At 43.0% G+C, this 26,301-nt stretch overlaps 1 long non-coding RNA gene across 1 annotated transcript in view; it reads left to right on the top strand.

Annotated features, from left to right (window-relative positions):
* Positions 1-25,925, top strand: part of St8sia3os (ST8 alpha-N-acetyl-neuraminide alpha-2,8-sialyltransferase 3, opposite strand) — a 119,457-nt gene extending 93,532 nt beyond the window's left edge. The window contains exons 3-6 of the long non-coding RNA NR_045366.1: positions 13,171-13,273; positions 14,765-14,903; positions 25,409-25,466; positions 25,802-25,925. This is a non-coding gene — a long non-coding RNA (ST8 alpha-N-acetyl-neuraminide alpha-2,8-sialyltransferase 3, opposite strand). The remainder of the gene's footprint in view (positions 1-13,170; positions 13,274-14,764; positions 14,904-25,408; positions 25,467-25,801) is intronic.
* Positions 25,926-26,301: the final 376 nt, after the last annotated feature.

The following is a 26,301-nucleotide window of genomic DNA, read 5'->3' as shown; positions in this document are numbered from 1 at the left end:
TGTGGGGGATGGGGAGGTATCTTATCAAGTGCCTGGAGTCAATGTGGCTACCATCCAGCTCCATTAGCTGTTACTGGAGGGACACAAAAGGTGAGCGACTAATGTGTGTGCTTATTCACGATGCCCCTTTTCTTGTCATTCTTATTATGATTGTGATATATGATTTATTCTGGCCTGTTCAGAATTGTACTAAATGACATCCTTCATACACTTAAGTAAGGAAATAAATTTTCAATTAAAAAGTTGGCACTTGTTAAAAGGAACTCAATGCAGAACAGATTCTTAGGGAAGTAAGTTTCCTTGAGACATTCATAGATTTCACACACACACACACACACACACACACACACACACACACACACACACACCCCACCATGCACACTCTAGTATAGACGATATAGAATTCAGAGAAGTGAGGACTTAGAAAGTCCCCCTTTCTTGTGTTTGTCTTCTGCTTCATTGTAAAAAAAAAAAAAAAAAAAAGGTCAAAGTGTGCTGGCTTCCTGATAATAACCACAGGTGTGTGACGAAATGTGTAGTAGAATTCCACATTTCTAGGTTGCCATAAGTAAGGAAATTTTAAGACAAGTGAAAACATGTTAGCCATCACCTCTTCTTGAAGGGACTCACTCCATGATAGTTACTGTGTGAGAACCACAGAACCTTTTCATTGTTTAAAAGGAAAAGTAGAGAATCCACAAAGGAACCAGAACCCCCACTAATTAGTAAACCCTGGCCTTCTACTCCCCATAAACTCATTTATCAGATGTGCTCCTATTTTTGCCAGTTGCTTTCAAAAGCAAACATTCTTATCGGGAATGTCTCTATTTTAACCAATTACTTTATTGCATCTTTATTACAAGTCAAAGGTTAGGCAAAGTCAATGCCTGCCGTCTACCTGGCTCTTAGTCACAGCAAACACTGCTGATCAAGGAAGTTTGGAACTAGGCTTCTTATTGTTTAAACTGTCATTAGTCCCCAAGTAATTATTATAAATGTCATTTATATGTCAACCATTATGTTGAAAGTCTTCCCAAGTTCAAGACCACGGGAGGGAAATCACCTCTCACTTGGGTTCCTCTGATAATCCTAAAAAGATTATTTTTTTAACCTTAAATGGACATGCATAAAATGGCCCCTTCTGAGATAAAGCCCAGTGTTCTGCCTGTCTAAGGATAGTGGTGGATAGAAATATTAGAAGTAATTACGTAGCATGTTCACTTGGGCCAAAATTTCAGTTTGCATTTGATTTGAACTTTGACAATGTGTTTATTAGTTCAATCCAATGACTACACTTAACAATATATTCTATGGACACAAATCTTCAGTGACAGACAGAAGGCTGATAGGCAAAGAAACAAGAGAGGTTGATGAGAAATAACTCAAGGGTTTGCCATGGCTCCAGTGTTCACTTAAAGAAAGCTTACCCCATGTTTGAGTTTCTGTCTTGTTTTGTGCATTTTGTAAGAAAGGTGGAGGTAGAGAGAGGCATCTGGAAGTGGGGTATGGCAGTCCTGCGGGACTCTGAACTAACCATCCTGAGTTAGTGTCATCATTACTTTGTTCAGATGGTCGCAGTATGATGGACTGACCCATAGATAGTGCTGTGATCTTGGGGAACTCACTGCATCTTTTATAGCCTGAATTTTCTCATCTGCTGTGTGAGAGGTCTCCAAGCAAGTCCTGTAAGCATCATTTAGTGCTTCTTTAAAACAGCACTCTGCTGCTGGGAAGTAGCTCAGTTGGTAAAGTGTTTGCTGCGTGAGCATAAGGATGTAAATTTGGTCCCTAGGAATCATCTTACAATGATAAATATAGTAGCATGACCTTGTAATGCTAGCATTGAGAAGATGGAGACAGGTGGATTCCCCAAAACTTGCCGCTGGCCTGCCTAGCTGAATTGGCAAGCTCCGGGTTTACTGAGAGACCGTGTCTAAGAACTTAAGGTGGACATGTATGCACATATGCATACAATATACACACATGCACATACTCCCATGTAATATACATATGCACTTGTACACATACATGCATATACGTGCACATGCATACACCCTGCAACATGCACACAGACACATGCTTGCACATACACTCATACACACACACACACACACACACACACACACACACACACACGCACGCATGCACGCACGCGCGCATGCATGCATGCACATATCAACAATTTCTTGCAGTCCCATGAATTTAGCCCTTATTGACTACCACCGAGTACGAGTCCGTGAATAAGCAATCTCCCTGACACACAAACAGATGTGATCTATTGATTAAAGATTGACCAACACAAGACTCGAGGTGCTGAAGAATGAGCTAGGTCATGCTGAAGTGTCAGTTTTGAATTGTTTGAGCAGGAGCTTCTGTGCTGTTCACCACTCCAATACACCAAGTGCCAGGATTTGTCTCCGTCTTTACATTGTGAATGGTAATATCAACCTGTGTCTTCACACCACCTCGACTCTGCGCGTGTTCATCCCAATCTCTTCGTGTAAGGACGCCAGTCTTACTGAATTAGGGACTAGTTAAATGGTCCCATTAATTTAACTACTATTTTGAAGGTCCTATCTCTAAAGGTCGTCATGTTATAGGACGCTTACTATAGTTTAATATGTGTATGAATTTCTGAGGGCACAATTCAGCCTATAATATCCTAGAATACATGTTCTGCCAAGGTCAGAATGGATGGTCTTTTGAGAACAACTTGTTTTTATGTTTTATTTATTAACAAATCTCTTTCTTTCCTTATTCCTTCCAAAGACATAAAAACAGGTATGGAAGATTTATCGGGCAACATACAAATAGGAAGATACTTTTCAACAATAAGGTCAAGGCTACTGATGGTTAGACCTGTAATTATAGACGCATCAGAAGGTCTAGTGGTGGTACAAACTGCATTTGGGTCCTTACTTTCCTATGACCCTATGCTCTCAGGCTTGATAATTGTCCTTTGGTAGTTTTCAGGAGAGACAAGATTTTGCTCTCGACTGCTTTTTCCATACAAAATTCCCATTCCCATTCACGCATGTACACTTGAATGATTTTATTAGTCTTTTGGTGGTAGGGACATTCACTAATGGCAGGGATGACCGTTCACTATTCCCTTCCATAGATGGGGAGACAGTCATCAACATAGCTTCCCTCGTCTGAACTTGTTTCCTCGTCTTTTCTATTCCAGGGCACATTGTCCATCTGTCGGTCTCCAGAGTCTTCATGTGTCATCTGTCCTCCCTGCCCATAAGCTTTGCCTGTGTGAGCCCATGTACCTGCACATGAGAGGTACTCACTCAGCTTGCTGAATTAACCCATGTATCTTCCATGGCCTGTCATCCACTGAGCTACTACAGTGTGCTGGCCGCTGTGCTTTGCCCTCTGCCCACATGATCTCATTTCACTCTGTACTTCTCTATGCTTTTTGCCTATCCATAACATCACAGAAAACCAGGGTTTTGCAGAGCCAGATGATTGGCCCCATAGCAGAGAGAAAGAAAAGAAGTGATAAAACCAAGATTCAAAGCTCAGCAGATTGGCTAGCCCAGGTATCAACTGTGTTTCTTGATTGCCCAATACAGAGTGGCGGTTACACAAAACTTAAAGACAAACCAGACCAGACTCCAGGTTTCCTCACAGTTCTCAGAGCTTTCTGGCAAGTTCCACAGCTTCTATCTCTGAACGTCTCGCCTTTGGTTCATTCTAGCTATCGGTCATAAGAGATTTGGTCCTCAGAATCTTCCCTATTCCCTCCAACTTGAAGCAGCCATCACAAGAATTCTGGACTTTTCAAACTGTGTCCCTTCTAAGGCCAGAGGCAGTCCATGATATCACACATGAAAGACTCTTGAAGGCAGACAGTGGGGTACTTCCTTCCCTTTATAAACTGTAAAGCTTCACTCCAGTGAGCCACACCTCACTAGCAGTATATCATGGTAGAATGTATTACCAGCAATGATTTTTCTAGGCATACCTAATTATTCACAGCCACCCTGAATATTTTCACTCACCTCTGTCCCTTCCCTCAACAGGAAGTACTGCTTATCCCTAGGAGTAATTGCTGGCCAACCCATTCCTGTGCTTGGGTGTGTGTCTGTATTCCACACCTCTGGAGTCAGTGTGTTCTTCAGTCAGCCGAACGTGGCTGTAAATTATGTTGTGCTTTCTGTCAGCTCTCTGACACTAAAATCATATTTGCTGTCAAAGGTGACAGGGGCCAGGATGATGATATATTGAAGCGCTACAGAGTGACTCGGGGACAGGCAGGCTAGGCTCCTCTTGCAGACCTGCTGACACCTATGTGTGGCCTGCATAGTCTAGTCACATTCTGCCAGAGAGGGTCATGAGAGAACTTCTGCGTCATCGCAGGACTGCAAGCCTGGCTCTTTCCCATTGAGGTCTCTTAATAGGTTTCAGATGTTGACGGAACTCTACCTCTTAATTGTATTGTGTGACAAAATGCAAAATCCATCTCCTAATTACTTCCAAGCACCGGGCTCTAAAGCATTGTGACTGCATTCAAGCGGCTAATTTGAACTCAGAGACAACAAGCTTTATTTTCTCCAAATGACTGATCATGTCTTGCCATTGTCCCGGCCATCTTCCCTCACCTTCCATCAGATGTCTCTTTCCTTTTTTTTACCCCCTTTAGAAAAAGTAAGGTGAAGGAGCCTCCAACAGGTGAGATGCTCAGCTCTGTGTTCTGGCTCTGCCCAGCCCTTAGCCACCAGTCTTTGTAGTCTTTCCTCTCTACTTCCTGGATTCTTACTCTGTAGGCCTGGTATTGGCTTCTAAGACCTTGTCGCTGGAAATTCGTCATTCTTATCAGCCACTTAATAACTCTCACCAGGGCTGGTGATCACACCCTAAACTTGATTTTTATCTTCACAGCACCCAGGGCAAATATAGAATCCTGTTCGTTGGAATCCTGAATCATCTTGTCTTTGAGTTTGTGTTTTGTAAATGAAGTCTAATGGAACAAGGGTGAATTCACTGCAGATTTGAAGCCTTGATCCAGCATCATGTTACTATCTATGGCCTCCCTCTTTCTTCTGACCAGGGTTTTAGCTGCCTGTTTTAAAGCCCCGTGACACAATATACTCTGACCAGCCTTCCCATCTCTCTCTCTCTTAGTTCCTTTTGACCACTGCTTTTTTTCCAGCTAAATCTCAGCAGGAGACCCACACCTTTCTGTTGCCCTCACAGTACCTTTTTTGGACATAGAGTGGGCAGAGGCCAGGTACACACCATTCTTCCAACTGGACTAAGTCTTCAAACACAGAAGCCTATGGGAACCATTTTTATTCAAACCACCATGTGTGTGTTTGTGTATTTGTCAATTGAAATGCAACCTTTGCTTAAACATATCACAAAATAGGTACAGCTAACAAATAGGAAAGGGGAGACAAACCAAGCCTTGATTCAGGGTTGATCCATGTTAACCTTTGGTTCAGTAACATTGAAATAGTTATGGATGTGTTAGCTCTGGTGCCCCTTCAAGGCTGAACACATCTGAAGTCTTGGTGCAGTATTTTGATCTTGCTGGAGCCCCATGTGCTAAGGGACTCTAGAACATTAGAACGGGAAGGAAAACATACAAACTGAACTTCCACTTTTGGAGAAACCAGAGGCCCAGGGAATGTCCCTTTCTTCCTTGTAGCTGGGAAGGTCTTGTCTTAATACTCTTTAGCTGAATCTAAGGCATAAAGGATCAAGGGTGGTATGGCTTGTTACCAGAACTCAAGGGACAAAGTTGGTGAAAGGGTTACATATTTCCTAGGGATTCTGTCTATTATAGTGTACTTCATAGACATTAATAATCTTTGCTTTTACAAACCCAGTGCGATAGACATTTAGGGGTACCTCAGCAACAGTGTATTTAACTAACACAAATCCCACTGTCTCAGTTTCCTGGCACTTCTATAACAAGAGCTTAAAGAACAAAAGCTATTGTCTCACAGTTCTGGTGACTGAAAAGTCCAAAATTGAAGTATCTGCAGGATTGATTTCTCTGTGGGCTGTGAGGGAGCATTTGTGGCAAGCTCCTCGCTAACTTTTAGTGTTATCAGGCTTGTTAGGATACTGATGGCCTTTCCCAGTGTCTTCATACAACTCCTTCTCTCGAAGGCCGTAAGTCTGGGCCCAAATCAGGGCACTAGTCCCATTGGATCAGAGCCCATCATAATGACCCTGTTTTAGCTTGGTTGCCTCTGTGAAGTTCCTCTATCCAATTAAGGTTAAGTTCTGAAGTGCTGGGTGTACTTCACCCATAAGCATTTTTTGAGAGGCACATGGTTTAATCCGTTGCAAAGTGTATGCCCTCCATAAGGAAGAGAGAGAAGGAGAGGGAGATGACGTGGTGAGAGTTTCTCAGTCCTCTTCCACTGGAGGTATGGCCCATATGGGCACGGTGAGGTAGAAAGTATAAACTTTCTCTTCTTTTTTTAAATTCCATCTCCACATGGCTGCTAAAGTGTGACCTTCTTACCCTTTAGTGTTTAACCTACAAGGCTAAAGGCAGTCAATCAGGTAGGCTGAAGAGGCTCTACTCTGTGTGGTAAGAGATCCCCCACTGAGCGCATTGAGGTGAGAGACTAGCATTGAGTTGGCCCATGTTAAGGTTGTATTGCTTTTTGTTGGCTTCCATTGCTGTTTGTAGATAATGTCCGACTTTGTAGTCCAACTTGACCTAGAATTCACTGTGGAATCAGTGTGAGGACTCTTCTTGGCTGGCAACTTGACTACATTTAGAATGAACTAAAACCTGAATGGCTGGGCACATCTGTGAGGGGATTTTATTTTTAATTAAATCATTTAAAGTGGGAAGACCTACTTCTAACCTGGATCTTTGAGGTGGTAAAATACAGTTTTAATCCAGATCTTTTGAGAGATCTGCCTTTAGTCTGGACCACGTCTTCTGCTACCAGCCTATATAAAGACATGGAAGAAGGAAACTTGCTTTCTTTGTCTTCTTGCTCTCACTAGCAAGTCCTTTCCTTCACTGGCATTAGAGCCTACTTCTTTGGGATTCTGGAATATACTGAGGACCATCTGGGACATCTAGCCTTGTGGACTGAACAACTACTAGATTCTTGGAACTTCCATTGGTAGACAGTCATTGTTGAACTAGTTAGACCACAGCCATTCTAATTAATCTCCCACCCCCTTCCCCTGTCTATATAGTATCTTTTAGTTTTCTTACCATCATTTTCACTTTATTTCAGATTAATGAACAGTTCATAGGTATAAACATCTGAGTGCTGACTTCAAATGTATGTGAATGGTGAAGCAGTAGCTCATACCCAAGAAACAGCCACTTCTTGGGCCCTCTCACATAGTCCAAACCTGGAGTCCACAGGGCTCATCTTTCATTTGTGATTCTTTTTCAACATATGTGCTTAGAATTCAAAGGAAACAGAATTGGCAGGGGATTGATTTCTTATCTTTTGAAAACTAGAAGAGAGGAAACCCAGGAGTGTCTGACTGAGCAGGCTGGATAAGAATCTATGAGGCTAGTCCTAGCCAGAGGCAAACATTAGCCACACATAACTATTCTCCCTTCAAAACAGTCCCATTTGGACTGGAGAGGAAGCTCAGAGGTTAAGAACACATACTGGAACTTGAGTTTGGTTTCTAGTGCCTACGTTCACAACAAGGCTGGTTCATAACGACCTATAACCAGCTCCAAGAAATCTGATACACTCTTTTGGTCCTTATGAGAACCTCCCCTACCCTCACCCCAATGTGGCAATTCACAGACACACACACACACACACAATCAACCCACCAATAATGAAACATAAATCTTATGAAAAAAAAAAAAAGAACAGCCTTACTGTTATTCCACATGTCCATCAGCTTTGGTGTCTGAAGATGCTGAAGGCTACCACTTTGCCTTGTTTCTCTCCCTCCCTCTACAAAATAAGGGCAATGCCAAGAGCCAGGGTAGCAGCAGGATGGAACTTTGACTTTAAGATCAGAAAACTGATTCCTAGGCTTGAACCCCCAGCTGAGATATTTGGCTTCAGAACTGGTTCCCTCTTTTGTGCATGAGGACAGTCAACCATATCATCTCGAGAGTGGTTGTGAGAATGAAATGAAAGGAAAATAATGCAAGTGTGATTTTTTTTTGTACATCCTAAGAGTTAGAGAGACCAAGTTCATTGATGACAGAATGGTGATGACCATGACATAATGCTGATAGTGATGGCCAGTTGCAGGCTGCCTTTGCTTGTCTACACAACAATGGCAACAAAGGCATCCAGTCTTTATGGAGGGAAGCGAATGCTCCAGACACATAGCCCTCAGAAAATGGTCTTGCGAGCATGAGATCCTCTGAGGAATCCTAGAGCTGGATATTCACTGATTCTTCCCCGTGGCAGCAGAATTAGCAACTGAATCACGAGTGTCAATCAAAGGCTTAAAGACAGTTGTACAAAGGTAGGTGTGAGGGTTCCTGTGGCCCACCTAGAGAGAGTACTCTGCTGCCTCACATTATCCCAGAGCCCTGTTTTCCTTTCCCTGCCTCTTTCCATGGTCAACATGAGGAAATAACTGAGCTGAAAGGCAGGGAAGGGGAAAAGGCAGAAGGCATCTGGGGATTATCAGTTTCGTGAGATCTTCAGTGGCACATCCCCTCACCCCAAGGGGTAGGGAAGTGATAGGGACTTTTGAGAATCAGCTGGAGATTTGAGACCCATTCATCTTTTCCCTGTGCCACTAAGGAGGGGACAAACTTGGAGAAAAATGGCAGAAAGGCAGAAGAAAGGTACCCTAAATTCCTAGGGTTCAGTGACAGATTGGACAAATTGCCTGTGGGTAACAGGCATGATGAGAAACATCTGGGTTTCAGTTGTCAATTAGAGAGGGTGATCAAATTAAAGAGCCCATTTCTCTCGTTTCAGAATCCCCTCCATGACTCCTCTATTCCTTAACCAGTGTAGGTCACATGGGGTGTTAGTGGGGAATCAGTGTTTGTAGAGAAGACTGTGACAGCTCCAGGAGAGACCCCATGCATCAGAAGACCCAGCAGAAGAGAAGAAAGGGACAAATGAAAGACCAACATCAATGGGAAGGACTAAAGAATCAAGATATCCTTCTGTCTAAGCAAGATATTTGGGCTGAGAGGAGCAGAGAGTGGGATGAACTTGATATGAGAGTCAACTTTGACCTGGATTGACACAGAGTCAGTGAGACTTTTAAAGTAATTCTGTCCTAGTTAGGGTTTCCCTGGCTGCAATAAAACACCATGACCAGAAGCAACTTGGGGAGGAAAGGATTTTCTTCTTACAAGTCTTAGGTCACACGCCATCATAGAGGATAGAGCAGAACTCAAGGCAGGAACCTGGAGATAAGAACTTAGGCAGAAACCTTGTTTCTAAATAAGTGTTTACTGGATTGCTCAGCCATCTTTCTTATATGCCATAGGGCCATCTGCTCAGGAATGGCATCACCCAAAATCAGCAAGAAATTTCCCCATTAACCTGAAATCAAGAAATTGCCTGCAGCCAATCTGATGGGGGGAATCTTCTCAATTAAGGTTGCCTTTTCTAAGATGGCTCTAGCATGTGTGTGGAGTTGACAAAATGAACAAACAAGAGCAAGAAAGCAAAAAACCCAAACCAAACAAACAAAACACTCAACCACTACTGCCACCACCACCAAAACCAAAGCCAACCCCACCACAAGACCCCCCTCACCTACTGGAAAGCTGTATTTGGGTGTGAATATGTACAAGAGTGTGTGGGAAGAGACTGGGCCGGATTGAGAAGAAAAAGAAGCCAGGCCTGGCTACAGCTGTTGTTTTGGGATGAATTGTGTACCCCAGCATTCATATGCTACAACCCAAATCTCCTGCACCTACCTCAGAATGTGACTATTTGGAAACTGGGCTGTTTTCCCATAAAATTATGAGTCCACCCTGAAGTAGAACACCCAATGCAGTGTGAGTAGTGACCTTTATAAAAGGATTTTCCATCTCTGATGGATATGAGAACTATGTTTATCCAAATTAAAATAATTAGAAACCCAGAGGGTAAAGATTATGAAGCAGAGCCTTTTCTAAAACCAGAGGGCCACGGGGACTCTGTTGACAGTTTGATTTTAGATTTCTGGCCTTTGGAAATGTTGGATTATAAATTCTGTTGTTTGAAGTTACCTAATGTTACCCAAGCTACCTAGTGAAAAGCTATGAGTCTAAAATTCTCTTCAAGTACTTACTTGTATAATCCACAACTATCCCTTTTTTCCTCCAAATTGACTCTCTCAGCTGAAGCACATTCACTGAGGTAGATCCCTCTGGTTAGCGGTATTCCTGGGAGGGTGTTCAACTGTCAGCCATTAGCAGCCAACATTTGGTGCCAGGGATGAGGATGAGGGAGAGAAGGGAAAATCCACACCCCATGGGCAACTTTTCAGATGGTGCTAGGCCTCAGCACTCAAGATAAACGACATTTTGATGAAAAGTAGCAAACATTAAAATTAACATAACCCCTTATGATGACAAGGGTCTCTCAACATTCTCTACACATGAGGCAAGGAATACTTATGCTTTCAGTTGTTGTTGGCTACAGTGTGTCTTAGCAAGTCATAGTTTTTTGCTACTGGATACAAGAGTGCCTTGGTCCCGTGGCGGCCATATTGTTGCCATATCATTGTGCCCACTTCACTGAGTTATGTTTAAGGCTTGCAGGTCAGACCCCACATCCTAAATGTTTACCCACTGTCCTCACTGTCTGGAGGAATCCTGATGAAGTATTTTCAGGGAAACAAATGAGAGAAGCAACAGAGGAACCCATCACAAGAGCGGAAGGGTGGGCCAATACCTATGTTGCAAAATTAAACCTCCTTGCTGTTCTTTGCCGTGTAACTACCAGTAGGGCTTCAAATTGCTGTAATTTGTGCAGCACTCTGGGGTCTGTGTCTATGGGCATTTGAATGCATCTGAACCTGGACCAGGAAAGAGAATCTTGCCTGGGCTGCTGAGCAAGTTGCCATGCCACCATTACAATAGTCCAATCAAGGTCATGATACCCAAGGACAGAGGGGTTTGCTTGATCCCTCCTTTTCATCAATCTTGCCTTTTGAGAGATATAGAGCTTATGCCTGGACATGTTACCAGTTGCTTTAATGACAAATATGGTAGGTTTTATGTCTCTGGTGCTGAATCTTTGAACTCAAGGCCAATAGGCTCCAGGCTAGGATGGATGGATGGATGGGCTCTTTCCATTGACCTCTGGCCTTCATCCAAAAGCCAGCATCCCCAAGGCCACCTGAGTAATTCCCTCCTCTCCTTCCAGGCCTTGATTTCTGCACATCCCCCATCTACTGACAGAACCTAAAACAAGAGACAATCTTTCTTTACCAAGCTATGATAAATTCCTAGCTTCGAAGATTTCAGGTGATGGCCTTGCCTTAGTTGTCTCTGCAAATGAGGGTCCCTACACATGACAGATGGCTCCTCCTTTAACTGTTTAACAACACTATTTGGCAGGCAATGCCTTGGGAGGGCTCTGCCCCTGGGTTGATCATTTCCGATGGCTGAGAATCATCAGGAGGTACTAGTCACTCCTTGCTCTGCTGGACGATGGACTCTGAATCTTTGCTTTCTGCTCCAAGAGCCCCTGGCCTTCTCAATGAATATAGCACCAGTAGTTATCTGCTTTCTTCCCTGCAAGCCTAAATGTGGCAATATTAGCATATAACTTTTTTTTAATTCTTTGTGATCACAAACCTAATGTCAGGTTTTCTTTTCCCAGAGAGCTGTCCATTCCCACTCTACTCCATGTCCAAGTTGTCAGAACCATAATTTATTCATACTTTTGACCTCCAGGGAGGACAATATCCAAAGGGTCAGGGAGTGTTATTGGATGTCAGGAGGAAAATTCACTGCCCAGCTCCCTTTACAATGTTACATTTAATCAGGCTCGCATGAGTGTGGCTGAGGTCTCCCTGCTGTAATTACTCCTGAAGGGTTACCCCCTCCTCATTAGTGATTATGCAATATTTATACATTTCCCAACGTCCTGAACATGGAAGACTGGTGCAGCTTGCTCTGTCAGCTGCTAGAAGTCTGATTTCCGTTTCTTTGTTTAATCTCCATCATGAGCTCCCCTGGGTGGCAGCAAGGAAAGATCCACGAAGCACGCAACTGTGGGTCGGTTCGTGTCATTGGTGTGGGTACTTCCCACACAAACACAGTCACTCAAACGCAGGTTATTCTTCAAAGGCTCACAGTAAAGCTCCTTCCCTCTGGATGTCAAGGCTCAGGCAAATTCGAAGTATAACGATTTTCTGAGAACTGTGTAGAGAGAGGTCTTGGGGGGGGGCTGAAGGAACAATTAATCAATGCTAAATAATAACAATAGTTATTTTCTGACTCGTGGGCAGAATAAATCCTTCATTTCTGACCTACAACAGATTTAGCTCAGATGCGAGCAGCAAAGCCGGGAGATTCATTAGAATTCTTACCAAGTAGGTTCATTAAAATTCTTACCAAGTGTGTTCTGCATGTTTTCCAGAGGGTTCTATTTTCGCAGTCATTTTAGACAGCCTGGATCGAGTTCTGGAAAATCCCCCCTGTGTTCCGATTGTGTTTTCGTCCCCCACCCCCACCTCCACCTCCACCCCATGGCTGCTCAGGTCCTAATTCATTCAGACAAGGAGTAAGCATCAGAACCTGGGGTTTAGACTGAGGCAGACCTGTGTATGTGTTCAGGCCCCTCCACTTGGTAACCTTAATTATGCCATGCATTCTCTCAAAGCCTCAATTTCCTCACTTACAAAATAGGAGTAAGGATTGTGACTCCTCCTAGGGCTGTTGAGAAGATATGTGATTCTGAATATATCTGAAATAAAAAACCAACCAACCAACCAACCACCTTTTCTTCCGAGTTGCTGTGAGACAGGACCTGTGATGAGAAATGGAGGCTTAATGAGTTCTTCTGGGCTGAAATCAGGGCTCCCTGTCTGCGTTCAGACTTCCTAGGAGTGTAGAGGCTTCCCTGGAAAGGACAGGAGAGGCACTGACAGCTGGGATCGGGGAAGGGGTGGAGCTAGAGAAAAAAAAGGTAAGCAAAATGAGAGTTGTGTGGAGAGCATGCTTCCTACGATCCTTTCCCCCAAATTTACCATGACTCTGAAACATTAAAAAACCGTGTTTCATCTTTGTAGATTCTGGTGAAGACCTGGCAGCCTTGGATCTTAGAGATGACAGGACACAAAGAGGGAAGTCCACCGAGGTCCTTCAAAGGACTCAGGCTTTCAAAGGTGGCAGGTAAGCTGTAATACAGGGGTGTCATCCAGTGCAGTGCTCCCTCAGTTAGGGTTTAGAACAGTGCAACATTTCAACGGCATGCAGTAGGCAACTGCCATGTCAAATGTTACCATGATCTCTTTGTCCAGATGAGCCATGCAGATCTCTCAATAAAACCAGAACTCTGGGAGCACTGTGCTCTGGGGAGGAACTGACAGGACAGAGGCGTCAGTAGTTCCTGAGTGAGATGGGCCAATAAGAAACAGACTCTACAATGAATCCTCATATCTTCTTACCAAGACAGGGCTTGGGTTGTCTTATATACCTTATATATGCATGTGGGTAAGTCTTCACACTAAGTTTATTGCACCTGTAAGAGTTTCTGGAAGCCTGAGGAGAGAAAAGCTGCCTTCCCTTGATGTTTTCTATCTAGAGAGTACAACAAAAGTCTCCCCCCCCCTGCAGTTTCCTGTTTACAATGTACCTCACCAGATGTTCCACATCCAGCTAAGATGATGTTCCCAATCTTTCAGCCATGTCAGAAAGGCACCTCTTGGTTCCACATGGCTACTTTAGCTGAAGGTGCCCTTTTTTGTGGCATATGACAATTTTTTTGCAGGGCACAATGACAAGAGTAGACCTGTGATGCTCACAGAGGATCTAGGATCTTCACAGGCGCTTGGGTCACAATTCCCACTCATCACTGTGGGCAATGACTTCCGTGCCACCTTAATAGACGTCTCAAAAACTGTCCTGTCTTCCTTTTCACTTTCCTCCCCTGTTCAAACACTTGATTTCCAATGGTAACCATTTCAGTTTTCCAAAGCTTCAGCTCCCTGCACTGGTGCTATAGCATCAACTAGTGCTGTCTAACAGAACTTCTTGTAGTGACGGGAATCATGTAAGCTGTGCTCTCCAAGGGCTACAGATGTTACTGAGTACTCACAAGTGGCTAGTGCAACTGACTTTATAATATTAGCTAATTTTGATTACTCAATATTTAATTAAAATAGCTCCGGGTGACTTTTAACTACCATCCTCACATCTCAGGCATAGCCGTTGACAAGCAGAAGAACCTGCACATGGGTGGTGTGTCACTCCTGGCAACACAGCCTTAGAGCGAACATAACCAAACACATAGCTCGTCAGAATTCCAACTTAGCCCACAGGGGGGAAAGAAGGAGGCACAAATCGTGACATAGGTGTGTTTTAATTTTATCTTCAGTACCATTACTTTGGGTAAATGGATTTTGATATTTCTGAAGACCCCAACAACACTTAGGATAGTGTCTTTCAAAGAGTATGTGGATAATTAATACTGGAAGAAGAAATGAGAGGCGATTATTATGAAACTAAGCAGAAACTTCCAGAGACTATGCTACCACTGTGAATTTTTATAACAGGTCATATTCATGGGGAGGACATGAGGAGATGGGGAAGAATTCATTCAGCAAATTGGAACTGAAAGGAGCCTCCTGGTAATTTGTGATCTAAATCTCTTCTCCCTTACAGCAAAGATCTGTTGAAACCTTAATCCTCAGCATTCCAGAACACAGCTTCCTCAACGGCCATCCCATCTGTAATTAGTTTGGATGAAGTCTTCCTGGGATAGGATGGTCTGTGGTGTGATGCCCCAAAGCATGTCATCCAAGTATGCTTACTTACTACTGGAGACTTGGGGTCTAGCCCAAGCATGGTCCTTAAGGTTTTCTAGGATGAGAAATGAGCAAATCAAGACAAAGGGGCTCATGAGACTCTTCTCCTCCCTGGGGATCTATAGGCAGTTAACAGCTTCTGGGGAAGGAACATATATTTTCTCCAATGCTGCAAGCCATTGGCAAGCTACCCATGTTCCTAAACACAACATCCCACCCATGCCTCTAAACAGCCCTCATGAAACTTATTGGGGCACGTGCGTGTACACATGCACACACATACACATAGGCACGCATCATAAAATTTAAAGGAGTGGTTTTGAACAGGAAGGAAACCAGTAGGAATGAGAAGGGAACAGTAAATAGTAATGGGTAAATATGACCAAAACATGCTATGTACATGCATGCAAATGAAAAAAAACAGTGAATCAAGGCTGTGTATGGAACTGGTAGAGTGTAGGGTATAGGACAGAACCCTGGGTCTGTCCCCTGGGTGCTACCTAATGCTTATTAGGGAGGGGTACCTGAAGTGCCTGAGCATGTCTATCCATATTATTTCTGTCCTTTGCATCTCAGACACATGAGGAATCAGGATGGGCTGGGGCCCCTGAGGTCTGCCACTGACTTCACAGCTCTGAGTCTTCTCCACTGTCCTATTTGCTGGCTGGTAGGAGAGATAAGTCAAGGCCGTATTTCAAGGATGGTGGCATGACTGCTTCAAGGACAGCATGGAATATGGCGAGACAGTACGTTTGGTATATTTGCAGCTGCCTAGAGACGATCTGAACATTCCTAATGAGCTTGAGGGGACAATGACCAACCAAATGATGAGCAGGGAGCACCTCCACCAAGAACAGGAAAGCCTCAAGAGAAACAAAGTGCAATAACAGCTTCCTCTGAACATGGTGGTCTCCCAGCCTCCCTCAATTGCTGTCCCTCTTCAAACAGAACACACTCAAACCCTTCATGTCTCCATCCCGTGGCACTGGGCTTGATCAGGATGCATTTCAATCAGATTTCCATGTGCGGTTTTCTGTTCATCTTTGTGAAAGTTTTCAACTTCACCACACATTGTTTCATTGGTTGGCCACCTCAGGGGAGAGGACAGGTGGCCGGAAGGCCTTTGCCGAGAAACAGAAGGCTGAACAAGGAGGTGATTTCTCCAGGCTGCCTGCCATCAGTCTCCTGTAGCCTCCACAGAAATGGTGATTTCAATTTAACCTGGACGGCAGACTGCAAAGCTGCTCATCTGTCCTCTCCTCCCATGGCTTCCTGCTCCTGATCTCTGACCATCTGTGCCAGGGCCCGTGGGCGGCTCTCATCCTTGAGTTCGTCCTGTATGAGCAGCCGGGTTCTGTGAGACAGAGCTGTTGCCTCCCTCTTCCTCCACAGGAATATTTATGGGTTCAATTTCTACAATTTACATCTTTCATTTGATATTCCAGCTTTCTTTCCCTAAGGCTTCCAGTGTTATTCATGTCAGAGGGGACGTCTTATTTCCCAAATGTCTTTTGCATTATTAGTTTCATTTATTATTTTTATGTTTTCTATTGGGTCTACATACATATTCTTTCCCTTGGATAACCCAAGCAGCTGGCAATGAACGGAGAGTTAGCAGTTTTCAGCAGAGAATGTGCGTGCAAAATCAGCCCCAATTAGCTCCCCTACTATCCCCAAAATGTCTGTGTAGAGGCTGTCATGCTGTCAACTCCATTCTTGTCTGTTTTGGACAGTGAAGGATTCAAAGAGCAAAAGTCAAGTCGTACCTTCTCAGAGAGCTGAAAAGCCCTTCTTTCACCCTCCATTTGGCTTTATTGCTTCCAAGGATATGAGAAGCACCATGTCCAAAGGTTCATACAGATATTTGTGGCAGTGCTACCCACAACAGCCACGTTATGGGATAAACCTAGGTGTTCATATACAGGGGAATGGATAAAAGCAATAAATGTCACACATATGTGAATGTACACACACACACACACATTTTACTCATCCATGAAGAAGAATGAAATTGCATTGTTTGCAGAAAATTGGATTCTACTGGAGATTATCAAATTAAGTGCATTAAATCATACTCAGGGAGACAAATATTATGTTCTCTTTCATCTACAAATCCTAGGTTTTATATGGATATTTGAAATCATTTGATATATATATATATATATATACATATATATATATATATGTATATATATATATATATATAAAACATGAAACTAGAAGTGAAAGTGCCTAGAGGAAGAAGGGGGACTGGTGGGTGGTAGGAAGGAAGAAAAGGGGAAGGCAAACGAAGCTTTGAGAGTGAATATGGTCAAAGTACATTATATACTTGGATGAAACTGCTGTTATGCAATCCAGTTCTATGTATAATGAATATATGCAAATGAAAAAAATGTGGTTGTTTTAAAGTAGATCAGCAAACTTATTTCTTCTGGCCCTTTAATGCCACGAAAAGTACATGAAATAAAGTGAAACCCAAGAGAGTATTTGTGAACCCTACAACACTGAGGGGATGCCTTGTGAGGCCACACCTTTTAGGGACAGCCAGCACGGGCCTCGTGTCACTTTCAGAATCAGCACAACTCTTGGACAAAAGCCACTTTTCTGTATTTGTATTTATTAGACGAATAGTGGATTACCATGAGAGTAAATAAACTCTCACTTGAGCTTGTAAGGGTCTGTGTTGTCCCCTGAAGGGGTTCTGGTTGGGGGACAGGAAGGTTGTGGAGGTCCTCAGTGTCCTGTGCTCTGGTGACTCAGAAGCATCACAGTGACTCTATCAGTAGTTGCTGAACTATGAGGTCTTCACTGGGAAGTCCATTGTCCAGCCTCCTGTATGTTCTCTACCTTACTCCATGTCTTGTATTAAGGATACCAAATGCTTGCTGCATCTTCTTCACTACTCCATCTCTCTCCATCTGCTTCTGAAAGAGTAACAAAGTGTTAACGTAAGTGGCATATGGAGCCTCAGTGGACAGGGTGCTCCTGAGTTGGGGACAGCTCTAAGCATCAGATGCTTCACTGCTAGTCTTCCTGCTACTTGGCCAGATCACCAAGTCCTTTTCAAATCACGCTTGCCCTGTGACATAGTAAAGTATTGAGGGAGCTACACATAAGTCTATGTTTCCATGGAAGCCCTGGCTCACTTCAAGATGACTCTTGGCTTATCTTTGAGTGGGCTCAGTTCCATGAACCACAATACCCAAAAAGGCTACAGATGCTAAAGTACCCCCAGAAGATTTTCAAAGCCATATATAACTAAATATTATATCTGGCAGACCCTTGATGCTCGACAAGGTCTGCAAAGTCCATGTGAGGGAGTTCCTAAATATGAATGGACACACCCTGTCTTGTTAGTGTTTCGATTGCTGAGAGGAAACTCCATGATCAAAAGTAGAATGGGGAGGAATGGGTTTATTCAGCTTACACTTCCACCATTTATCCAATGGTCCACCACTGAAGAAAGTCAGGGCAAGCACTCAAACAGGGCAGGAACTTGGATGCAGAAGCAGATACAGAGGCCATGGAGGGATGCTGCTTTGGCTTGCTCAATCTACTTTCTTGTAAAACTCAGGACCATCATCCCAGGGATGGTGCCACCCACAATTGTCTAGGTATTGCACCATCAATTGCTCATTAAGAAAATGCCTTACAGTCAGATCTTAATGAGCATTTTCTCAACTGAGGTTTTCTCCATTCAGTCCCTCTAGCTTGGGTGAAGTTGACATAAGACTATTCAGCACAGCCCATGTGCTTTCTCGTTCAGCATTTTGTTTTTAGAAGCTTAATTGATTAAAAAAAAAGAGTAAAGTTTTGTTTTATCTGCCATCTTTTCAGAAACTACTTTTTGGAAGTTAATTGTTTTTCTATTACCCAAGTGAAAATAACGAAAAATTGCCTGTTTTTTGAGCTGGTTTAACTGGATGCACAACTTGGGTCAGAATTGAGACATCAACAAATCAGAATTGAGAGCAATTTGATAAACCCGCTATGTTCATTTCCCAGGTGATAGTAAATTAATAATAACTGAAAAGAGAAGGTGTGGTTTTTTAAACATATATATATATTTGCTTTGAAAATATTATGCATGGATTTTTAATGTCCTTTTGGACTCAGATTTCTGTTGAAGCTTAGCAATGTGTTTCTATATTTATTACCTCACACTCAATGAATAGCAAGTCTCTGAAACACACAGTCTAAAGTTATGACTGTAATGTTATTACCATTCAGTCTGATATGGGGTCTTGCAGTCATTTCTTCAATTAAAAAATGCTCAGTGTTCTATTAACCTTTTGTCTACTGCACCATCCTTCATAGCATCACTGTCTGAAATGGCAAGCTATGTATTAAAAGGGGCAGATGGTACTGTGGTCCACCCTAAGTCCTCTGTCATTAGAGAGTTGAACTATCCTCCTTTCATTAAAAAATATGAGGCAGTTTGTCATACCCATGGATGTTTGAACTATCTCAAATCTCTTTGTTCTAAGACACAAGAAATAATTCCCAACACATAGCATCCTTCAGCCAACCTAGATGTTCTGTTTCCATGGTAAGAGCTTCTCACAGAAGCAGAAGCAATGTGCTAGATATCTGAGCTCTGCTCTCTTTCTTACTTTCAAATCTTAGAGGAATCTTTCTGGAGTAAGCCATTGGTCATGGTGCCAATATTCATGCCAGCTCAGGAGATGAGCAGGGCTATATATCGAAACCCAGCCTCACTGTTAACTCTGGAGTATTAGGTGCCAGTCACCAAGGATCAATAACATGACTTTGGATTTCCAGAGCACTTAAGAATTCTTTTTAGAAGCCGGGGATGGTGGCTCACGCCTTTAATCCCAGCACTTGGGAGGCAGAGGCAGGTGGATTTCTGAGTTCGAGGCCAGCCTGGTCTACAAAATGAGTTCCAGGACAGCCAGGGCTACACAGAGAAACCCTGTCTCAAAAAAATTCCTTTTAGAGAAGGTTCAGTGACAGGCCCAAAGTGGGATTCAGGTCAAGGGGAGGCCTGACACTATTACTGAGGCTATGGAGCGCTCACAAAAAGGAATCTATCCTGACTGCCCTCTGAAAGACCCAACAAGCAGCTGAAAGAGTCAGATGCAGTTATTTTCACACAGCCAATGGACAGAAGCAGCTGACCCCTGTTGTTGAATTAGGGAAGGCTGAAAGAAGCTGAGGAGAAGAGTGATCCTGTAGGAGGACCAGCAGTTTTAATTAAACTGGACCCCCGAGATCTTTCAAACACTGGACCACCAACAGACAGCATACACCAGCTGATATGAGGCACCCAACACACATACAATAGAGGACTTCCAGGTCTGTGTTCATTCAGAGATGATGCACCTAACCCTCAAGAGACTCGAGGCCCTAGGGAGTTTAGAGGTCAGATGGGATGGAGAGTGGGGGCATCCATGTGGAGACGGGATGTGGTGGGGAGGAGGTGTGGGATGCGGAGCAGTTGGAGGGTAGGTGGGGAGGGGTGGGGAATGGAATATGGAGTGTAAAAAATGAATTACAAATAAAATTAAATTAAAAAAAAAAGAATTCCTTTTATTTTTCATTCCAAAATGAGCCAGGGAGAAGTACCAAGGACAGCTCTCTTGAAACTCTACCTTGCCAACGTTGATTTGAGTGTAGGGGTGTATTGGCCTGTGACAATGTTAAACTCTCTATCAAACTGCACTTGATAGATCTAGACTACCATAGGTGTGGCCTGATCCAATGGAAAAGAGTGAAATGTTCTAGTTTTCTTGTTCTGTGTCTTCCCCACCTAAGAGTCACAGACACCCCAGTGAAGATCGACTCGTGGGGGGCTGTGGATTACCTTCTCATCCAACACAGCAAACATTTATAGTTGCCATGGTGATTGGCACTGGTCTTGTCATCACCTGTGAGTTCTGTGAAGTGGTTCTCTCCTTCCTCTCCAAATGAACACATTTCCCAGGTTACTCATTAAGCTTTTCCAAATTCTGCTCTCTTTCTTTGTGGAAGAGACAAAATTGGCAAGCCATGCCACCAACTTCCATGGGTCAGCTGTTGTAGGACATAGTTTGGTGCAGCAGTTCATAGAGATGTCATACTGTTTAAGTTCTGGTTCCATTGAATATCATCTCTATACATCTATAAAGTTGGGTATAAGAGAATTTACTTTATGAGGAAGGAGGTTAGGAAGAAGGGCAGGAGGCCAAGCAAGGGTAACAGGGTTTGAATATGAATTGGGAATACAGTATGTCCAGAAATGATTATGTCATAATGAACTCATGTATAATAAATAAATGCTAATTAAAAGAATTCATCTCATGAAGTGACTGTGAGGGCTTAATGAGGCTATCGTGGAAATACTCAGCCTATCATGTAGTTATGCTCAATAAAGAGAGCATCTACTGTCATTTTCAGTTGTTGTGATCATCCATCTGCTCCTTGAACACTGAGACTTCCTTGCAGTAGATCGTTTATGATTTGTTAACGATGGAGGCAGAAGTTTAGTGGGAAAGCTGGGTAGTCAGGGAGCTGTAGATCTGTGGAGCTCACACCGAGACCTGTGGCTTTCAGAGTGCACTTTCCACCATGACTGTTTTGGTTTTTCCTTCCGCCTCCTGCCTGGATGCTCAGCAGATGGCACCTGTCAAAATGAGTCCCTGCCTGGGAAGTTCACACTTCACTTGCTCCATGTTTGATCTTCCTCTGTATCTCTACTCCATTCCAACCGCTCATTATGCTAATTACCTCATCCTTTTTCCCTTCCTTCAGGGCTCAGTTCCATCAGTCTTACCAAGTTCTTATAAAAATATTCATTGATTCACTTCTTTGTTTATTGTTTTAAGATGAGATTTTTATTACACACCCACAGTCTATGTAGTCCAGCCTGTCTCAATCATGTAATATTTCTATCTCAGCCTGAGTGCTGTGATTACATATGTGTGTTCCCATGCGAACCTATTTCACTGTATCCTTGCTGCCATAGCGTCCCTCTAGTGTCCTGCCCAGTGGTATGCTGGAACTACTCTTCCCAGTTCACAAAGGCTAATTGTTAGAATTTCAGAAAAAGTTTAAGACTGTTAACGTTACGCTGATAGTTCGAAATCAGCTATGTGGGGGAATATTTGCCCTCTGAGTATCTCCCAGTTCCAGAAATGAGAGTGTAACTTCATTCTGGGGAGTCTGTTATGATTTAGAGCACATCACTGTTTCCACCTTGACATTTCCAATTTCTTTTTCCTCTCCAAACCAAAGTTCTTGAAAGAGTGATACACTTCTCCATCTCCTTTCTCATCACTACCCAAAACAAAACAGAACAGAACAAAACAGAGCAAAATTTAGCACCAAGGTCAGAAATGGTCTCAGTCCATCTGAGCTCAGGTGTCTGACCTTCTCCTCTGCATAAACATGTTTCTGGATGCTGTGACCTGTTGCCTCTCTGGTCACTCATTGTCATTCCTCTGGGTTCTGAGGTCTGGTCCTTGTGCCACTTTAGATTCACATAACAGATGCTGTCTGTGCTTCATTCCCTCAGCCCCGTCAGACTGAGCTCCAGTTGCCAGCCTAGATAACGAACCATGCTCCTACTGGCTTTTCTATATTGTCTGTCTGCCTGTCCATCCGTTCGTCCGTCTGTCCCTTCCTCATTTCCCCAGCTAAGCTGCCAGCAGCAGTTCTTATGTCTCAGAAATTTGGGACTGGGGAATCACAGAGTAGAATACTTTAAGTTGAACTTCCAACTGTTAGATTTGTCTTGAATGTGACAGATTCGAGACCTGTAGTACGTATAGACCAGTATTGTAAAGAAGACACATCTTATTATCCATAGACCAGGGTCATCTGAAGAGCAACACAATCTTGAACCTAATATATTGTTTTCTCTGTTCTTCCTTCTCTGAATGAGTATAGATCAATACACCCTAGCACAAGTCATCTATGCTCCAAGCCAGAAAGCTTCAGATTTTGGTCTTTTACTTCACCTACACCATCAAATTTTTCAAGTCATCTAACTTTGAAATGTCTCTTGGTCCAGTCCTTTACTTTTTGGATAAACTGATAAAAATCCTGAACTCACCAGAGATCCCTTTTCTTCTTGCAAAAAAGTCCCATCAAACTTTCATGCAAGCTTTGCCCTTGACCACACACACACACACACAACACACACACTCACACACACACACACACACACACACACACAGTGGCCTGGTAGATTCGCAGGCACAGATATTCTCAATACATTGAGGAAAAGCCTCTTCAGTCCAAGCATGGTCACTGTGACTGTAAGTCTCTGTTTTCTCGGGAAGCAGCTACTGTGTCATAAGGCAGAATCTTAGGAATTATGATAAGCTTTGTTTGTGGAATGCCAACCAACTGAAGAGACAGTAATTGGACATGATAAGATCTGTAGCCCAGGGAGGTTTGTTTCCTTAGTTTTCAATCAGGACCCATTTGATGAGCTCTTGGATCCTTTTAGGTGAGGCAACAAGCAAATACTTGCTTCCGATGTCACAAAGCCCCAGTTCTCGGGCCACTGCTGTCTCCAGTGCTGCTCAATGGAAAATGTCTCCTTTGGGGAAAAAAAAATCACCAATGAAGAATGGCACTTATCCCTCCTAAGACGTGATATTCTCTCTTCCAAGAATTTGAGATTAACATTCAGTCAATTGCTCCTAGGACTGGCTCTAATGTAAAACCATCAGTGGATGTAAATTGCTTTGGCTTTTGGGGCTACCATTTTGAGACAGTGGTTAAGGTTTGACTCTGCAGGCATCAGAAAAGCTAGTCTATGCTGGGTGTTGTGGCACACACTCGGGAGACCAGAACTCCACAAGGGGAATGCAGACTCATCCAGTATGGGCCTGTCTTTAGAAAAGGATTTACTTGAAGAAAGATGCAGAGAAAGTGAAAGAGAGAGAGAGAGACAGAGACAGAGACAGAGACAGAGAAATACAAGTGGGACCCCCTACGCATGGATGCGCTGAGTTAGTGTCTGACATTAGAAACTGTACTTTGATGTATGTTCTCTCACACTTTCTTCTACATCTATGACCCCCTTTCCAATGACACATATCTACCAATACAATTTCCGGGTCCAAAAAATATTCACATATGAAGTATTTTTATATGCATTTTGACAAGAGATCCTCAAAAATGTTTGTACCATTTTTTAAACCCTACTTAGTGTATGTCCAGTCCATTCTCGTAGTCTCTAGATACTACACTTTAGAGACAAACAGACCTTCCAAAGTATGCCTGTTCAATCCATGGTGTAATGCCCAGATTTCATTTATAACGAGAGAAATGCAAATTAAATGTATCCCAAAGCTTTACCTTCCCTTCACCCACAGATAAAATACTGTTGCGATTATGTATGTGGGGTCAGTTGATAAAGCCTTTGTGGGAAGCAGTTTGGCAACAGCTTTCTGAGTTAAGAATGCATTCCTGGTCCTGGTCATTTCACTTTTTGGAGTCCTTGTAAACCCTTAATTATTTCAGAATGTATTTTTATTTTCTGCATGAAGACAGGATGAAGCCTTTCTTTCTAGACAATGACAATGAAGTCTCTCTAAAGTCTCTGGTGACTAGGACATCTATGCCCAGTTTCTGGCAGAGAATGAGTGGTTTCTTACTCTCAAGCCTGCTTCTGTACTTTGAGCTTTGTACTTCCATTGATCTGTCTGACTCGATCTCACCAGGCCCAGACCAGCACACACTAAGAAACCTCTATGAGCTCATAGCCTTGTGCTTACACATAACCTCTATCAGGACTCTGGCCCTGGAGTGAGCTTCCCTTCTTGTGTCTACATCTCGTGTTTTATTGTGGAAGTGTTTGCTCTCCGACAGTGATGTCATATCTGAAGGGCATGTCAGCATCACTGGTTGGTGAGATCTTTGAGTCAGGGCAGAGTCTTACATTTCCCACCCTTCTCACTTGTGTCTAACATCAGCAAGAGCATATGGCATCAGCAAGCAGCTATGGAGCGAATGACGAACCTGTGAAAGTCCAGTTTGGCCATTCTACAATAGCACCTTTGTATTATTTTTCACAATTCTGTGTCCACTCTCACGCTTTCATTCTTTGTCTCTAAAATGGAGATAATAATCCCGATTTCATAAGGAGAGCATGAAAAGTAGAGTAACAGATACTCCTAAGCTTTCCTAAGACAGACCTGGTATGCAGTAACGTCTCTGTAAGAAGACTCATTCCTTCATACACTCAAGAGCCAGGTTAATTGGGTGTGTATAAAAGCTGTCATTGGCTCCTTCCTTTCTCCTTGATCACAAACTTGCCCATGTAGAATTATCTCCTTCTATAATAGCTTCTTGATCTGGAAACTACATATTCCTACTAATTGGTTCCAGATGACTCAAAGCAAGATAGGATCCAAAATGTCCTTAATCCAAACTCCTTGGGAGTTTGGATGATGTTCAGATGTGTATAATATATAGATATAGATATGGATATAGATATGGATATAGATATAGATACGTGTGTGTGTGTTCTTCTTGGTTTTGTTTTCAGAAGAAACCACAGATTGCATATTCTGAAGACCCAGAGACAGAGTTTAGGGTGTGATGAGGTAAGTGGTCCATGTCACCATCTCTCCCCACCCCATTCTTTTTCCTGATTTTGTCTTCTCCCACACTTTCTGCTTTCTCCAGGAGATTCAGAGTTGTTATATCTCTGTGACAGTTTCCAGAGATTGAAAGATGAGCTGCTAGTCAAACTTTCCTTCTTCCTCCATAAGCATGATAGACCATGTTAGCTTGATAGGGGTGGCAAATACAATGGGTGTAAATATGAGAATGGAGAGCTTGCTAGGAGACCGCCCGCACCCACTCCAGACTTTCCACCATTCTGCTCCTGCAGCCTGATTCTATATGACTGTCTATCTCCATGTCTATTTTTCTCTAGGTAGAGAATTCTCCAAGGGAAAGAATTGTTCATTATAACAGGTAGCTGGAATATAGTGGACACTCAACAAACACTTGCTTCATATTACTTAATAATGAATGAACACCAAGTGTATTCTGTTGGCTAATAGCTGTGTTTTCTACAATAGTAATATGTTCATATCACTCAGCCCTTGTAGGACAACAGGCGAGCATATGTTGCAGCCCTAAATGGCCTGATAGACATATTCTTGTGTATCAGTGCAGCTGTTACTAGCTTCCCTCTCTTCTCTAAAAGAACCACATGAAACAATTCACCCTGGCTTCTAGTACCTGTCAAGAAGTTGTAGGTCTTTGATGGAGTATCTTCATTCCTGTCCGCCAGACAAATAATATTCCTTATCCCATACTGTTTATAGTACTTCAAAGGTACTTCAAGGGTAGGGGAACTCGGGGGAAGATGCAAGGTGATTAGAATAAGCCAAGGGATATAAATTCTTGCTGCTTCTAGCTATGTGCCTC

This window comes from Mus musculus, chromosome 18, assembly GCF_000001635.26.
Source record: "Mus musculus strain C57BL/6J chromosome 18, GRCm38.p6 C57BL/6J".
NCBI classification, from domain to species: Eukaryota; Metazoa; Chordata; class Mammalia; order Rodentia; family Muridae; genus Mus; species Mus musculus.
This window is presented reverse-complemented; position numbering and strand designations above follow the sequence as displayed.